Raw genomic sequence first — 6,000 nt, forward strand, 5'->3', positions numbered from 1 at the left:
TGGTCGAAATATCACCCTTCATACAAAGAACCACAAAAGGTTTATTCATTTATTTTTTTTATCCTGTGTGCTCCTGTGTAGGCTGTAGCACTTCAGCATCCTTGGTTCGATACAGTATCTACATCGGTTATAAGCTCAAGGTTTGGTTCATTTCTGAATACAAAACACAAACCATAAAACTACTGAGATATTAAATAAACCTATTCAATAAAAAAATGAATAAATATGATATAATCTTGCAGTTTCAGGCACAATAATCCCTAACCCTAATAAAAACACGGGCTACTGTCGTGGCCATCACCCACTCAAAACTAAAACTCCACCCCTAATGTCACTTCCTGTCCACCGGGCACTCAGCTCCCCCTAAAGAACATATTTATAGCAACACATCAAGCATTATTTATGTCTGAAATGGCTCGTTTACTCATATGATGTGTACAATAATGGATAATCCATGTGTAAAAGCAACCATGGGGGTGTTAATTCATGTTCATTCATTCAATTGGTTTATAAGTAAGGAATCCTACTTCCTGGAAACTGACTTATCTCGGTCTTGTCTGGAGCCAGTTCATCATGATAAAGAAGGCATTATTGTACTTATAGTTCCAGTGTGCAGCTCATTGCTTTTGTCTTATTTACGTCTATTTTTTGGTATTTGTTCTGTGCTCCTAGCCCATAAAAACAAAACAAGCCATGGTACACATTTTAAAATTACCCGGTTTACGTATTTCACCAGGTGTCACCAAAAGATGGAAGAATGTGTCCCGGATCTGTCTTTCTAGGTTTGACTTTTCGAACTTCAAAGGCTGGGCTGCTCGTGGAGGTTTCCGTCACGCTCCAACACCTTGACTTTCAAGGCAGTGCTAATGCACGCTCCTCCGGGCTTGTGGGGGTGCCTTCATGTCCTGGAATGAATACTCTACCTTTGGTGACCGGTTGTTTTTGAGTACTGACTAAATGCAGGACACAATAAACACTTCCTGTCTTTCACTTTTAATGCGTACCACATGGTAATTTGGTATATATTACATGTACAATTACACAGTAATGTTCATATGCAGATAGGACTTGAAACATAACAGGATAAGAGTGAATTCCACCAATACAATGCATCCCAAACATTTCATCGGTAATCTCAGCAACATCTGCTTAACCTCTAAAACCCATTGGTCACACCACAACACAGCAGCAATGCAAGAGTGGCATAGAAATACACACTAACACCCCACCCCACAGGGCCCTTTTTGTGGGCTCTCTTTAATGACCTATTTTTGGATGCACCTATTCTTGGTGCATCATTACTGTCATTAGCAGAGGTTCATTCTATTAAAACATTAAGAGACAAAGACTTATGTTTACCTAAGTCAGCAGTCAGGGTCCCTAGGTTACGTTGAATGTGTGTGGGTGAGGGAGGAGAGGATATGCTGTTGTCGAGTACACTTTGTCCATGGAAGAGAAGAAACAACATCAGAGAGTGTCTGTAAAGTAGTTGCTCTTTCTAAACAGTAAACATTCTTCAGCCTCTTCCACAGGAAACACTTTGAACCTCACAGTGTGTACAGTAGATACTGTTCGAAGGAACCGTTTGCCTGAAGCCAAATGAAAGCAAAAGACTGATGGGAGGCAACAATTTGGAAGAGCCTTCAAAGCGGATCGCCTACCAAACGAGAGGCAGATGTCTTGATTGGCTCGGATGCTCCTTTTTTTACTCCACGGTGTCTGTGGTTGGAAGATGTTATCTCCGTCACGACCCTCTTGTAGGTTTTTATTCACACTAATTGGTTCCTGGGGTGATTTACTCCTCTTCGAAATGGGACACCGATAGAGTCAGAATCAGTCACAGTCGCTACCTTCTTAGGGTTCTTTTAATACAAGCAGGATGAAAATCACAATCACACTATCATATTGGCATTTTTTAGTGTCGAAGCAGGTAGCTTAATTTTACCTTCATTTATTCTTATGCCTATTTTATTAATTATTTAGATTAGCCATATCAGGGAAACGTGAGTCTGGTCTAGTCATATTATCATAGCCATTAGATTAACAACCTTTCAGCAGCTATTGAGCTATTTGGAGTCCAGGCATGGTTTTGGACTCGGGTGCAGGGTGTCACGATACACTTAGCATTCTGATTCTGATCCTTCTGTTCAATTGTATTCTTCATCTGCTCAATGATATTTATTCCTTAGCTTCTTTCTCTTCATTTTATAATTGTATCTTGGAATGGTTTTTGGAATTTTTGTAAAATGAGTGTCGTGTCAAACCCCATTTTTATCATAATTATAGAAGCATCAAAGGTCCTTAAAACATTAAGGGGTTAAAATTGTGCTATGAGAATACAGCTGTGCGTTGTGCGGAAGCAGTTGAACCCCAAAATCATTTACCCTGCCAGTGGTTTTGAAGGGGGGGGGCTGTGTGATATACAGTCCATATCAGCCCATGATTCAAACCTTTGACATAAGACAGCTGAGCCCTCAAATTCAGGTTTTTTCCCAACACACAAACACGTTCTGTTTCGCAAGATGTTTCTTTTGGCTCAAAATGTTTACGCTACTGAAAGTAACTATTCCATTACACACGTCAACATGAAAGTCGGATCTCTGCAGAGTCGCCCGTGTTCACGTGTGATCACATAATAAAAATATTTAAGGACATTGATTTTTGTTATAGCTCTGCAGTGTGCACGTTTGCATGGGGTCCCAACTAAAGTACTAAAGGCTGAATTAAGTTACAATGTAGTCACTATTCTGGCGCCTTGGTCCTGTGGTAGCTCTTAGTCGGGGGCAGCATTTTGCTGAGAGTAAGCAACCCAAACTCTAGTTGATCAGCTATTTAGTCAACAATTACGACTGAATCGTTGTTGGAACTAACTTATGTAAAACATCAGTCACTTTATTGTACATGTTGCTTTAAAAACGCTCATATTTATGTCATATAACTTCTCATATTTGCATATTGAATATTTATTCTCTGAGACATTTCCTTTTGTAAACAGAAAAAAAAGACATAATAGCCAATTTAGCTTTGTGGTCCGCGTTGGCATTGAGGCAAGTTGAGAATTTTTTGGAGGTGCAAGTCCCGCTGGAGGGTTTTTTGAGAGGGAGGAGCCATCTGGCTTCGTTTATGCCGATGCTGTGACGTCGTAGCATAATGAAGCCTTAAGAGATTAAGGCAGGTAGCTTAATTTTACCTTCATTTATTCTTATGCCTATTTTATTAATTATTTAGATTAGCCATATCAGGGAAACGTGAGTCTGGTCTAGTCATATTATCATAGCCATTAGATTAACAACCTTTCAGCAGCTATTGAGCTATTTGGAGTCCAGGCATGGTTTTGGACTCGGGTGCAGGGTGTCACGATACACTTAGCATTCTGATTCTGATCCTTCTGTTCAATTGTATTCTTCATCTGCTCAATGATATTTATTCCTTAGCTTCTTTCTCTTCATTTTATAATTGTATCTTGGAATGGTTTTTGGAATTTTTGTAAAATGAGTGTCGTGTCAAACCCCATTTTTATCATAATTATAGAAGCATCAAAGGTCCTTAAAACATTAAGGGGTTAAAATTGTGCTATGAGAATACAGCTGTGCGTTGTGCGGAAGCAGTTGAACCCCAAAATCATTTACCCTGCCAGTGGTTTTGAAGGGGGGGGGCTGTGTGATATACAGTCCATATCAGCCCATGATTCAAACCTTTGACATAAGACAGCTGAGCCCTCAAATTCAGGTTTTTTCCCAACACACAAACACGTTCTGTTTCGCAAGATGTTTCTTTTGGCTCAAAATGTTTACGCTACTGAAAGTAACTATTCCATTACACACGTCAACATGAAAGTCGGATCTCTGCAGAGTCGCCCGTGTTCACGTGTGATCACATAATAAAAATATTTAAGGACATTGATTTTTGTTATAGCTCTGCAGTGTGCACGTTTGCATGGGGTCCCAACTAAAGTACTAAAGGCTGAATTAAGTTACAATGTAGTCACTATTCTGGCGCCTTGGTCCTGTGGTAGCTCTTAGTCGGGGGCAGCATTTTGCTGAGAGTAAGCAACCCAAACTCTAGTTGATCAGCTATTTAGTCAACAATTACGACTGAATCGTTGTTGGAACTAACTTATGTAAAACATCAGTCACTTTATTGTACATGTTGCTTTAAAAACGCTCATATTTATGTCATATAACTTCTCATATTTGCATATTGAATATTTATTCTCTGAGACATTTCCTTTTGTAAACAGAAAAAAAAGACATAATAGCCAATTTAGCTTTGTGGTCCGCGTTGGCATTGAGGCAAGTTGAGAATTTTTTGGAGGTGCAAGTCCCGCTGGAGGGTTTTTTGAGAGGGAGGAGCCATCTGGCTTCGTTTATGCCGATGCTGTGACGTCGTAGCATAATGAAGCCTTAAGAGATTACTGCACACTGCTGCTTGACTGCAATGTTAGGATGTCCAATTCCTAAGCTTCGTCCTGCCCTCACTCTTAATGCCTTGATAAAAAATGATAATGGTGACATTTGTGATCATCCATTCATGAATTATGTACAGAGATGACAGAATGATAAAGGAGTATGAAACGTATTAAACGCTGAAACGTATTAAATGTTGGCATCAGTGTTTGATGTGTGCATCCATAACAGGGTTTTATTCCGTCAACAATTGAGTGCATATGTGATTTTAGCCTGTTTACATTTGCCCGTCCTGGGTTTTCTCCAGATTTTATGGCCTTTAGTTAGGTGTAATGAGATGTTTGTTTCACATGTTGCCAGACAGAAAAGCCATTCTCAATCATTTTACGAGGTCAACGTTTGATGGCTCACTCGTCTGATTTAGCATGTAGGTACATGCCCTCATTTGCACTTGGATATGCACACATGTACTCATTTATAGTATATTTAGTGGGTATACCTCGGAAAAGCAAGACGTTTCTTTATGAGGTGTGGGCTCTCCCCCTTTGCGCTCTCAACATTTGACTGGGGGATTTCATAAACTAATCGTTTGATTGATGTTCCCAATGGGAAAAAAACTGCATACTTTTGGGAGATTGCGCAAAATGTTTTCCTTTGGAACTTATCGTTTTGTGCAGAACCCAGCCAGCAAACACAAACTAACACACACAAAATAACACACAAAGAATTCAGTGACATGACCACTGTGTCATCCTGAGAACAGGAACTGTGACTTCCAGATGACATCAACAAATGGGAAACCTGCTGCCTGCATCTGCTGGACATATTTTTGCAAGGTGCTCTAGTGCCACGGCAAAGATTCTTTACCTTTATAGAAATGATATGATTTGACCAAAAAGAAGAAAGAAATCAGCATAGGCGGGTACTACTCTGCAGGAAACTGCAGGAGATAAATTCAGGGCTGAAAAGTGTTTCTGGTTCGCATTCAAGCTGGGGAAACCATTATCATAATAAAAAGAAAATGATATATTGAACATGTGGATTAAACAAGACAGGCCGTCTGCTGTCCAACTCGCATCCTGCTGACTTTTCCCTTCCTTTCACTTCACTGAGTGAAAGCTCACACGAAGATATTGTTATCTAGGACCAAATCCGTCCATTCTTCAGCTTCTGGTCTGAAGGCTAAAGGTCAATAGAAAGAGGTTGGAGACAGGTTAAAATAGACCCAGATGTTGAAAAGTATTGTGACACAGTGATTTTGTCCAAATGTCCTCTCTGTGTTGGCTTTGTAAGCATGTTCCGCTATTTTTGCGTGTGCTACTGTTTGACTGACGACTTAATGCTAATTCGCTGTTGCTGTACCTCAAAAACAAAGGCACTGGAGAAAAGATTCACTGTATGCTTTGCAAAATCCCATGTGCTTCTACAGGGTTTACAAGGTTGATAAGCATCAGCTTTGTCTGAAGGCCTGAGCCCATATAATGGCTGTCTCTGTCTTTGCTCTTCTTTACAAAAAATACCAGCCAAGATAGCCAGCCAGCATCAATTTGGGGGTCCATCAATTTTCATTTTTCTGCATCTCGCTCTGCACGAC

Source organism: Doryrhamphus excisus, chromosome 23 (assembly GCF_030265055.1).
Source record: "Doryrhamphus excisus isolate RoL2022-K1 chromosome 23, RoL_Dexc_1.0, whole genome shotgun sequence".
Taxonomy (NCBI): domain Eukaryota; kingdom Metazoa; phylum Chordata; class Actinopteri; order Syngnathiformes; family Syngnathidae; genus Doryrhamphus; species Doryrhamphus excisus.